The following is a 13,174-nucleotide window of genomic DNA, read 5'->3' as shown; positions in this document are numbered from 1 at the left end:
GGACCCCAAGTTCTGAACCACCTTAAGCTCTGGATGTGGGACACTGCTGTGCACACTATGATAAGATAAGAAGAAATATGTTTTACGTAGATTAAAAACGTTCAAAAACAATTTCAGAATTATTTTGCGGTCTGCTGCCACTATTGCTTTTTTCATTTAGAGAAGGCATATTCCTGATGCAACCCTGGATTGAGGCATCCGTAGACAGGTGCATTATTTCAGTCCTGGTTCTACCACTTATCTATGTCAGAGGTCAGCAAACATTTTCTGTAAAGAGACAGATAGGAAATACGTCAAGTTTTGTGAGCCTATACTTCTCAACTCTGCCTTTGCAGTGCAAAAGTGGCCACAGAAAATGCAGAACGGAATGGACATGATTGTGTTCCAATAAAACTTTATTTACACAAACAGACAGCAGGCCGGATTTGGTCCACTGGTCTTAGTATGCAAACCCCTAATCTCTATGATCTCCAGCATCTCAAACATTATCTGAAAAAAAAAAAAATGGGATATGATATCTGCCTCTTTAGAAGATGAAGAAATGTTATATGAAATTATTTTGAAAATTAGAATGAACTAAGCACTAGCAAAATGTACATTAGTTGTAGTAGCAGTAGTGTTACTATGCTATAGTTAGTCTCATTAATAAATCACATTTGTTAAGTACCCACTATATACTAGCTGCATTGTATTGATGATATTACTCAATCTTCACAAAGATCTTGCAAAAGAAAATGGTTACAAACATACAGATGAGGAAACTGAGGCTCAGAGGCTGTGACTCAAGGGTTACATAGGAAGTCAGAAGTAGGACTGAATTCTAACAGCAGTTCCTGGAACCAAAACAAACAATGACCTCAAAAAAATATATAATGTGTTAAGCATGTAAATAACAGATCTATAGAGATGAGTACATGGCTGCCAACAGATGGACCGCTGTTGCATTTAGTCAGTGGGACAGGATCAGGTAACATTCCTGTTGCTATCAAATGACAGAAACCCCATGCTTGCCATGGCATTTGGGTGCTGGACACTCTTCCCTGGAGGAAAAAGGCCTTTTGTGGCAGGGTCCCAGATTTAAATCCTAAATGAGGTGAGCTACCCGTGATGGGCTCTGCCAGTGGTACAGGGCTGACCATCTCTGCAAGGGATTGTCTGAGTCACAAGGCAGTCCTCCAGAACTTTCTAGGCCTGCCTGAAGCCAGGCCTGCATCAGCCCCGCAGGGAGGCGTGAGCAGCCTGCACCACTTGAATGCCGAGTCTCTTGCTTGGAGGAGGCCAGATTTAGCAATCTGTCACACACAGCCCGCCTCATTGTGACTCTGGGCTCCAAGAGGCTGGCAGCGCGGGCAAGCAGAAAAGCATCTGTCGGCATGCCACGCAGACGGGGATTAAAGAGGATGGGGGAGGATAATTATGGCATTTGCTTTCCTATAAAGTGCATGTCAGGAGGAAAGGATTAAGCTAATTGAAGAAATCTCCAGCACTTACGTCAAAGGTGGCTGAAAAGAGATTGCTTTATCTTGCATCTCACCTGCTTCTGAGAGCCTGGCTCGAGGAGGCCTACCCACATCTCCACTTTGTCCCCAGCAACTCTTTGCAGAAATAGTTTGAGTTGGCGTTAGCCATTCTGCAAAGGAGAGAGGAGCTAAAAATAAGAGCATGTGAAGGATGCTCCCCACCTTTTTTTTTTTTTAATTTCCAAAAGCTCACATCAAGTTTCTCAGAGAAAGATGGAAAGCTGATTTTCCTGAGGTTTACACATTTGTGTACGTGTGACAAGTGAAATAAATGGCACCTGTAGTGCACGTACTACACGGGGACAGGTGGTGGCTGCCCTCAAACTCTATCTCTTTTTCATCTCTCTGGAACATTAGCTTATGCTCCTGAGGGCCAGGCTGCATGCAAAGAGAGAGCTTGGGCTTCAGGATCATTTATCATCACTCTCCCCCATGCAGAACCCAAACATCTCCAAACCCAAAACCAATGGAAAAAGACAGGAATAGTCTTTTGTCTTCTGTCATCCAGATGGAACTTGGTTTTTGAGTTCCAGGTGACAGGTATTGCAGTTGTTGTGGTAATGAATTTGGAAAGGAAGCAAAGAGAAAGATTTCCTCTTTCTTTTAATTCCAAATGTTATACTACATCTACACAAATATGACTTGCCCAATGGACTATCATTTTTCAAAGAAAAAGATATCACATCTGGAAAACATAGTCAGCTGCCTAATTTTTGCCGTAAAGCATCCTTAGACAGCTTAGATAATGAATTGCCAGAGGAATCTTAGAAATATTTGTTCCAGTGGTTAGGACCAGAAAGCTGGCTCCATTCTCTGTCGCTTTCTAGCTCTCTGACTTTGGGTAAGTTATTTCAACTCACTTTGATGTCTTCATTTGTGATAGCTCAAGAAAAATATCTGGCATATAGTAGGGACTAAAAAATGGGCACTGTCATTGTCATTATCATCATCATCTTCATCTACCAGAAAGGCATAAGGTATTGTATTAGTCAGAGGTCACCAGAGAAACCAAACCAATAGGGTGTGTGCATATATCCTATTATACATGATAGAGATAGAGACTGAGACATAGAAAGAGATTTATTTTTAAGGAATTGGCTCACACGATTATGAGGGCTGGCAAGTCTGAGATATGTAAGGCTGGCCAGCAGGCTGGAAATTCTGCCAGGAATTGATGTTGCAGGTTTGAGTGCAAAGGCAGTGTGGAGGCAGAATTCCTTCTTCTTTGGAGGATCTCAGTCTTTTTTCTCAAGGCCTTCAACTGATTGGATGAGGCCCACCCCCATTATGAAGCATCACCTGCTTTACTCAGTCTACTGGTTTAAATGTTAATCACTTCTTAAAAAAATATCTTCCCAGCCACATCTAGACTGGTGTTTGACCAAGCAGCTGGGCATTATAGCCTAGTCAAGTTGACACATAAAATTCACCATCACCAGTATGTCATCTTATTTCAGGTTTTCATCTTATACAGGTTTTCAGGGAAAATCTATGCAGTAAACATTGAGCAAGCCAGGTGTGGTGGCTCACACCTGTAATCCCAGCACTTTGAGAGGCCAAGGTGAGTGGATCACTTGAGGTCAGGAGTTCGACACCAGCCTGGCCAAAATGGTGAAACCCCAACTCTTCTAAAGATACAAAAATTAGCCAGGCATGGTGGCAGGCACCTGTAATCCCAGCTACTTGGGAGGGCGAGGCAGGACAATTGGTTGAACCTGGAAGGTGGAGGCTGCAGCGAGCCAAGATCATGCCACTGCACTCCAGACTGGGTGACAGAGTGAGCCTCTGTCTCAAAAAACAAAACAAAACAAAATGAATAAATCTTAGATTTACAACACGCTATCTTAAAAGGAACAACAACAACAACAACACAAAAGGTACAACAATCACCTGCTTAGCCCCCTTGGAACCTACCAGAAATCATAGCTGGCGTCCCAGTTTCCAGCCCCCTCTGCCTTTGGGTTAGTGTGTGGTTTTAGGCAGGTTCCTGAGAATCTCTAAACTTCCGCAGCTGCAACTCATACTGAACGTATCTGCCCTGCCTTCACAGGGGAAAGGTGAGCATAAAATTAAGCAACTGTTGGGAAGGGCTTTGTAAATAAACTTTAAAATGTCTCAACATAAGACATTATCCTCCAAGAAGTATAGTGCTCTGGACAGGCTGAGTCCAATTATTTTTACCAAAGCCAATAAAAGGTAACTCTAACATGTCATAAGTTTGACCTAACTCTCATATGTTAGCTAACAAAATCATTAATGTTTTCAATTAGAATTCATTTCCTTGCCTTCTTGTTAATTACATCCAATTCACATCCAAACGCCCTTCTTGGGATTTAGAATGGCTTTTGGATATGAATTAGATGACCAAGTTGTCTGAACACTAGCCTTTCCCCCACTCCCCTCGATAAATTTTCACATAGAAAACATGTCATTGCCTTTGAGCAGGGCTCAAAGCAGCAGGTTCAACAAATGTTTGTTGTAGGATAATTCATTCATTACAGAGATATTTATGGAGCCCCCGCCTTGCACCACGCAGCTTGCTGGGATCTGGATGAAGAGGGTGGTGACTTTAAGTGCTGAGAGCCCAGTCATGGGATAGCATAAGAATTTGATAGATGTCACTATTTATTATTGGTTCATATATTATTATGTGACCATTTTTATAAAAGTAAGACAGGATCAATGATTTAAAATAAAGGCATGGCTGAGCCCAACATTCTTTCTAACATCGGCAGTTTTTTCAAAGTTCCCAGGCTTGCACTCAGCATCAGTATAATATCACAGCAAAGCCAAGGCACCAACAGACCAGAAGAGTGAGGCAATTGTTCTTTGGAAAACTTCACCATCAAAGGAAATTGTCTTGTGTTGTCTCTCAGAACACTTCACACTTCGTTGGGAAGCTATAAAAACAATTACCAGGTCATTAGTAAAGGTTATTGTTTTTTTTTTAAGATTCAAACGCCCACTCTCAGAATGACCTTAGCTTGCATTTCAGTGGGAGGCAGTTGCTGTAGTGGAAAGAGTGAAAGCTTGGGAGTGGAAACCAAACAGCCCTGCAGCAGGTGTTTAGCCTTTTCCGGCCCTCAGTTTCCTCAGTCCTACACTGAAGAAGCTAGGAGTCCCTGCCTATCTCATTGACTGTAAAGAGGTTGAAATAAAATGGCTTGGAACTGGATGCAGAGGTATAAGGCAAGCCTGGGCAACATAGCAAGACCCTGTCTCTTAAAAAAAAATGGCTTGAGAATGACTGCCACCACCAGCCTGGCACTTGGAAAGTGTTCTGTAAATGCAATCCCTTCCATTCCCAGGCTCCAAGTTACCTGTGTTTGGGCTAAAGATATGAGTCAATAAAGCAGGAAAGATGGAAGTGAGCTCTGGATTCATTGGAATAGGCTAGGTTGTGCTATAATAACAACCTGAAAACCTCAGCAGCTGAAAACAACCAAGTTCATTTCTCACCACAGCCCATGTCCATCCATCATGGGTTGACAAGTGACTTATACCTGCCTTAGCCACTCAGAAACCCAGGCTGGCAGAAGCTCCATCTAGACCTATAACTCCAAGATCAGGAGGAAGAAAGAAGGAGTATAGCAAACAATACACTAGCTCTCAAAGTTTCTGCCTGGACGTGATACACATTACTTGCACTCGCATTTCATAGACTGAAGCAAGTCTTTGCTGCACTGAGTAAATGGCATGGGGATGTATCATCTTACCACAGCCATAAAGACTGGAGGTGTAGGAAGGGACTGTGGTACAGGAACTTGGCTCAAGCCAATTTCCATATATAATACAAAAGTACATGGAATTCTAGCAAATGTTTAGGCTTTGAATCCTGTCACAGCAATTAGAATTATTTTCTGTAGGGGCTGGGTGTGGTGACTCACACTTGTAATCTCAGCACTTTGGGAGGCCGAGGCAGGTGGAACATTTGAGGCCAGGAGTTCAAGACCAGCTTGGGCAACATGGGAAGACCTGATCTCTACAAGATTTAAAAAATTAGCCAGGTGTGGTGGTGTGCACCTGTGGTCCCAGCTACTCAGGAGGCTGGGATAGGAGGATCACTTGAGCCTGGGAGGTCGAGGCTGCAGTGAGCCATGATCATGTCACTGCACTCCAGCCTGAGCAACAGAGCAAGACCCTATCTCAAAAAAAGTTTTTCCTATAACCCATAGTTTGCTTTAAACATTCAGACCTGTGTTTATTCAATAATTTGGTTATGTTATCCTCAATGCTCCAGGCACTGTTCTAGGCTCAGTGAACATGATCTAGTCCCTGCCATTATGAAGCTTGCCTTCTAGAAGGAAGGCAGATGACAAACAAGTAGAACATATATACTTACATTTCAAGGCTTATGTGCTAAAAAAATAAAATAAAGTGGGTAAGGGTACTAAGGATGACTAAACTGAAGTGAGGGACTCAAGAGGATGTTGAATGAGTTGAATGCTATTCCGTTCAAATTTTATTTTATCACCTCCTCAGTTCTCTAAAGCTTTCTGGAAGGCAATGTGACTGCCTCAAAATAACAACAACAATAACAATTTTCACAAACACAAGCGCTGACACCTTTCTCCCACCACCACCGCCTTAATCCAACTCCTGCCTCACAATGTGAACCTCAGATACTGGGCAGTGCCTCTGGGCTCCTACTGCACCATTGCCCCACACGGAGTGCGGCAGGTTAGCCCAAGGCAGGACAAGAGTGGCCTCCACCAGGGCCTGGGTTACGATGTAACCACTGTTGAGGCCTCAACTTCCCTGTGCATCTGTACCGATGGAACTATTCCATGTATTCACCCATACCTGTGCATGGATATTCAGGTCACCTATTAGGAGCAAACACAGAACTGAGATGGAGGGAGGAGGACCATAGAAGGGAGGGATAGCTCATTTCCTGAACACCCCACTGGGCCAGTTGCTGTCCACACACACCTTTTCTTATCTAACCTTCTCAATATCCTCATGAGGTGAACATTATTATCTCTAGTTTGAAGATAAGGACATTTAGGCTCAGAGAAAGGAGGTCATTTGCTCTAGGTCACAGAGGAGTAAGTGCCAAAGGTGTGCTCTGTTCTTCTGTGCTAACTTCCACCTCTTGACCCTCACCTGTGCTTTCTTCCTATCTTTGCCTCAGGTCCCTCCACTGGCATCAATAGTTTAGCCCTGCAGGTGATTCTCAAGGTCATTGGTTGTGACCTTGAGATGCTAATGACTATGCTAATACATTAGACGCGATAAAATCATTTTGTATTCAGTGAATTACTATACACCACATTACACCTATGAGATGAATCCTTATGATCCCATCTTTTGCATTAGAAAACAGAGGCTCTCAGAGGTGACGTCAAACTCTAAAAGCTACACTTGCACCTACAGGGCCACGTTGCCTCCATTAACTCAAATTTCTTTTCCGATAAGGCTACAAGCTACTGTAACTCTCTCACACAACAGCCCATCAGGTAGACTTTCCACAAGGGAACTTTTTCTTTCTGTCCCAAACATTTTTGAGGATCCGATGAAGGGTATAAAACCCTTCTCCAGAAAAATGCTCATTAAAAACATAAGAGGGAAAAATTAGTACACTAGAAATGGACTTACTTTATAAATGTTCAGCCTTATGGTTTAATATATCATGTCTCTCACTTTTATTCAGTGATGCAGCAATTAATGGCTCATTCCAGAAAGAAAAAAATGCACAATAAAAGTTTATCCTAGGCCAGGTGCAGTGGCTCACGCCTGTAATCTCAGCACTTTGGGAGGCCAAGGCGGGCGGACCACCCGAGGTCAGGAGTTCGAGACCAGCCTGGCCAACATGGTGAAACCCCCCTCTCTACTAAAAATACAAAAATTAGCCAGGCGTGATGGCTGATGCCTGTAATGCCAGCTACTCAAGAGGCTGAAGTAGGAGAATGGCTTGAACTCGGGAGGTGGAGGTTGCAGTGAGCCACGTTCATGCCATTGTACTCTAGCCTGGGTGACAAGAGTAAAACTCTGTCTCAGAAAAAAAAAAAAAGAAAAGAAAAAGAAAAGAAAAGAAAAGAAAGTCCATCTTAAATATGCTTAAAAAATCAATTTTTAAAATACGATGGTGCTTGCTTTGAAAGAGAAGTTGAAATGGTAATATGCAGCTTGGCATGGTCCATGTATATCATCTTTGATATCCTTTCAGTCTGACTTTTCCTTTTGAAGATACTAAATGCTGACTCACAAAAGAATCAGTGCTCCCAAAGTCTCTGCTGAGAGACTTGTGCTAAAGAGCACCAGCATTGTCCAAAAGAGGATGAAAAATCGAGGATTCTATCCACAGTTTTTAAGCTGTGATGGAGAAAAAGCAACAAAATATGTAATAAATTGATTTAAACCCTAAGAATGTATTTTTTCCCAGGTAATAAGTCTGAAAATAAGTCTGAAAATCTCACTATTAATTCAGCAGGTCAGCAGCATCAAAGTTCTGGGTAAGCTTCTCTGTATTTCTCTTCATGTCCCCTTCACGGTCACAAGATAGCTGCAGCAACTCCAAGCAACACATCTTCATAGGCCATCACAATAAAAGAAATGGTGATAATTCCAGATGGCTGGTCCCATCTGACAGAACTGTTGCTTCCATTTTCTTTATCTACCTCAAGTCCCAAATAAGCTACGTCAGCTCCACAGAACAAGGATTTCCCCAAATCTCTTCAACTATATATGGCTGATTTTATTTCAAGGGTAAATAAATAACTGTGTAAGATGTTTCAACCAAAGGATTTTGTGTTGAGACAGATACAAGTTTAAATATAGGTCCAGCCTTTTAAAATTAAACTTTCTCATGAAAACATGTCTGCATTGTCCAATGTCAGGATGGACAAACATTAACTTTGCCACACAAGAAGCACTGGGGTTTGGGGAGGTAGGGAATCCTTATCATGTTCAGTCATATAAATGGAAACAATGGATATACGTAAATTTGGACCTCACCTCTTTTCACTGATATTTTACCATTCAAGCTAGACCTGATGTGAGCAAAGGCAGGAGTGCTCATTCACAATGATAGGGTGTGTTGTCACACATTCCTATCAATAGGAATCTCCTCTCATCAATGGGATGTCAGGGTCATTACTATTGTATCTGTTACTAACCACATACGGACACATCTTTTCCATCCTACATTCATTTGCAGTGAAACTACACATCAACAATATTTTTACATTTAAAAAGCACATTACTTTCACAAAGATAATTTAGCACAAAAAAGAAATTAAAGAAAATACCTACCTTCCCACCAGGAGGCTATTTACGGACTGCAGGCTAAGAAACTGTTTGCAAACAATTCTTCTCTTCTCCTGGTGTGACAGAATGGTAGATGATACTTTTCATGTGATCTCAGAGTTCTGCCTCTAAGAATACCACCCATGCAGGACATACTAAAAGGACAGGATGCAACTGGTTGGCAACCTTTCACACATCACTTGCTCAGGGGTCGATACAGCAGGTGAGGGAGAAAGGTGAGAGAGTAAGGGTGTCTCTTTGGAGGCACCTGGTAGAGAGGGGGAAGTATGGCCTGCTGAGTGAGACAGACATGGGTTTAAATGCTGGCTTTCCCACTTCCTGGACCTTTGTTAAGTCAATTACTGTCTCTCAACTTTCATTTTCTTACGTGAAAAAACGAGGCTAATCATTACCTCCAATGGGAGTGAACTTTTTTTTTTTTGAGATGGAGTCTCGCTCTCTTGCCCAGGCTGGAGTGCAGTGGCACGATCTTGGCTCACTGCAACCTCCACCTTCCTGGTTCAAGCGATTCTCCTGCCTGCTGAGTAGCTGGGACTACAGGCACCTGCCACCTTGCCTGGCTAGCTTTTGTATTTTTAATAGAGATGGGGTTTTGCTACGTTGGCCAGGCTGGTCTTGAACTCCTGACGTCAGGCGATCTGCCTCAGCCTCTCAAAGTGCTGGGATTACAGACATGTGCCACTGCGGCCAGCCAGGAGTTAACGTTTTTAAAGTACCCAAGTTGATCTGTGTCTGTGATTAAAGGTGACCAAAGAAAGTTTTACTGTCTAAGAGCTAATGGGACTAGCCTTCGTTTCTACTAGGAGGGTGAGAGAAAGACAAGGTTGGTTGCGTAATTCTACCCCCATCACATAAATATAAATACACATGAGAGGTCACTGGAGTCCACCCGCCATCCTGCATGCTCTACACCTCTTTGGAGGCAGCAGGGTAAGGGAGAGTAGTCAAGGCTTACATTTGTAGGCCATTCACACCAAGCCTCCAAACCCACCAGGAGGAGACATTCTGCCACCCTGTGGTCCAGGGACGCTTCAACAAGTAGGATGGGCAAGGCAATGTGGGAGGCACCACCTTTTGATTTCTTTACCTTGGTCTTGATCAGGCTAGAAGGAGAAACAGTAGCCATGTAAATCCAAGCTCATACCTATATGTCTTGGGTTGGTCGCTCAACCACTTGTTCTCTCTCATTCTTTCCATTTACTTTATTTGCACGTGTTTTTGCTCATTATAATGTCAGTAGCATGACGTACTATTGGGGAGCCAAGAGGGCTGAGACCACTAGCCTACAAGATCACAGTCTTCATCTGTGTCCTTAACTCACTTCATTCGGTGGGTCGCCAGATTGTAAAGTCTTACATTTTTACTACATCATTCATATATCTTACTAACCAAACATATTCATCTAAATCCACATATTGTATATACTCATTTCCACATTCATAAGCACATGATTCTTTGCATGTAGAAATGAATGTTGTATATGTGCCATCTCATGCATACCAAATACACTTTAAAAATGCATTATTTAACCTAATAAATTGTCCTCCTTACTGTTCAAAAGATTAAATTCCTGACCACTCCCCATCAATCCCTCTGTTATACTAAGGGTCCTGACAAATGTGTATCTTTATGTAAAAGAAATCCATTTCTGCCCTTTTTTATATTCTGAGCAAGACTTCACATCTCTCAAAATGTTAAAGAAATTGGATCACATTTCCTACGTTTCCAAGAACTGACGGAAGTCAAAAGGTGCGGAGGATTCTGTGAATTCCTATGTGACTACAGGCTCTTGAGGTCACCTGCAGAGTCCATGTTTTCTCATGCTGCCTCAGATCTGCTGCTTGCTGTGAAACTCAGGTCCTTCCTCTGATTCTCCCTCTACAGTCACTCACATCAAATATAACCAGAAAATATTATCCAAAAATGCCAATTCACAGCTCTTCTACCGCCCCCTCATCCTGAGTTAAAGGGAAAATTTGGATGTGATATACTCCGCATTTTTCTTTCTTATTCCTCTCTCACCCCACTGTGGGCTCTTATTATGCAAATGTGGGTACTACAGAGCTGGAGGATCAAAGGTTGGGGACTGCATTGGAAAATGCAGAGATTCCAAAGAGAGAGTAAAAGAAAAGAGTAGAAAACTGATTAGAGAGAGAGAGGAAAACTAGAAATGGTCTTTTAGGTCAAGTGTTAGAGAAAATATATCTTAAGATGTATTATTTATTTAGCAATGATTTATGTAGCTCTTCTTACGTGCCTAGTACTATCTTGAGGGTATAACAATTATTAATGCAATTACCTCTCATCACTACCCTATGAAGTAGGTACTATTATCATCCTCATTTTACAGATGAGAAAACCAAAGCATAGAGAGGTTAAGCGACGTGCCCAAGATTCCACAGCTTGTAAGCGAGAGAGCCAAAACTCAAACTTAGGCTGCCTGGCCCAGATTCCATACTTGAGAATCCTTGCTCTATCCTCCTTCCCATGTGATCTGTGATCTGCATTTCCTTTTATGATATTACAGATATTCAAGTAAACTTTGGAGTGAGCAATGCACTGGATGACATTATTTTGCCCATGACATCCACTTGAGACTAACCCACAAGGCTCCAAAATGTATTTGGCTTTTGTAAGAGCATCTGACTTGATAGGTTTTGCTGAGAATGGAAGGTGTAGCTCACAGAGAGGAATCATAACATAATGTTACAGACTTCTGCCTCCCTGGCATCCTCCTCCTTCTTTTCTCCTCCCTAGTCTTCTTATCTCTTTCCTCTGGGATTACCTTGGGAACTCCAAATTCTTCTCTCTTTATTATATAGTTTTTATCAAGCTGCTTCTTTCAAATATGCATGCCCTGACCCATCACTGGACCACTCTCCTTCAGACCAGTTTTAAAAGTTTGCCTTTGGTTGAATTCCTTTGTTTCTGTAGTTTCTGAAAAGATGAATTAAAACTCAGTATTACTAGGGTGTTATCCATAGGGTGCTGATAAAGCATGAATACCCAGAATTAAAAAGAAGAGACATTTAGAGCCACCCTCAAGAGTCTCCATGGAAAAATACTCTCATCTGTAGCATGCTTGGCTTTTCTACATTATCCGGTTTACCTTCACTTCACTCTTCTGATAAGCAGAATCTAGAGGTTGGTGCTTCTTAGATATAATTGCTTATTGCTGAAGCTTTGAAAAGCCAAGGAAGAGATATTTTTCAAAAATCTGGTCATTTTGATATCAACAGTGACTTGAACCCAGTAGAGAATGTTACTTCCTATTGCCAAATTACAAAAACGCCCTCTTGAGTTTCCAAAAATACCTCTTTGCTGAAGAGTTCTTTGCCACAAAGAAGGGTGACAGGTCGCAACAGCCACTAAGTAGAAGGCAGCAGGCATTAATCACACAGGGGAGAAGTTGCAGATAAATTTTAAGAGCTGCCACAAACACGGGACCAAATGGTGTCCAGGGGCATTTTTGTTTTAGCAGATATATCTTGGGATCTTAGAGGGAATGGTTGCACTGCCAACTTGTCAATTAATCAAGCCTCCCAAGGTCACCTGGGATGTTCTGGATTGGGTTCGGGCAACAGGGGCCTGGAGGAACCGGCTTTAATTAAAGGATTTGTGCAGTAATGGAATCCTCAAATCCTTTGAGCAATGTTGCATGAACTGGGCCTTTCAATCCCTGTGTGCATTTTCCATGGCTGCAAAAAAGTGACAAATATCCTGACCAAGCACTTCTTCTGGAGGGTGTTATTGTTAAACCATTTAGAAACCCCACTGAAGGACACATGGTTGGGAAACAAGCCTAAGCAAATGAAAAAGAAAAAAGAAAACTGCACTCTGCAGCATTGGGAAGGATATTTATCCTCCAAACTCTTGTGATAAAGTCCTGACATGGTCATTACTACTTTAAGGAATAGTTGTTTTGAGGAACCTTAAGTATTTTGACATTACCTGAAGTCCAAATTCTCAGCAGCCATCTTCGTTTTAATTATTACTTAGGATTTGGATAGGATAATTAATATCTGAGAGTTAATAGTCTTGCAGTTTGTGCGACCCATTGACTGGGGATCCTCTTGCAGAATTCTGCCCTTACATGGCTTTCGACATGCACAATATTCTTGCAGGGCATCTTTTGACTTCTGAAAGATCAGCTACTCTCTTTTGACCAGGTGTACACTCTCTGGGTCACTCCATACACAGCCTCTGGCTCCTGAACATATTTCTGAGTTTGTGACTGATGTGATTTAGATCTGTGTCCCCACCCAAATCTCATGTTTAATTGTAATCCCCAACGTTGGAGGTGGGGCCTGGTGGGAAGTGATTGGATCATATGGGTGGATCCTTCATTAATAGTTTAACACTATCTTTTTGGTGCTGTTTTCATG

The 13,174-nt window shown here is 42.1% G+C and overlaps 1 pseudogene; it reads right to left on the bottom strand.

The window, feature by feature from the left end:
• Window positions 1-12,766, bottom strand: part of LOC117086269 — a 53,732-nt pseudogene extending 40,966 nt beyond the window's left edge.
• Between the last annotated feature and the right edge of the window lie 408 nt (window positions 12,767-13,174).

This window comes from Trachypithecus francoisi, unplaced genomic scaffold (genome assembly GCF_009764315.1).
Source record: "Trachypithecus francoisi isolate TF-2019V2 unplaced genomic scaffold, Tfra_2.0 Lachesis_group1, whole genome shotgun sequence".
In the NCBI taxonomy this organism is placed as follows: domain Eukaryota; kingdom Metazoa; phylum Chordata; class Mammalia; order Primates; family Cercopithecidae; genus Trachypithecus; species Trachypithecus francoisi.
Note: the sequence above shows the minus strand (reverse complement) of the source record. Positions and strands in the feature narration are given on the sequence as shown.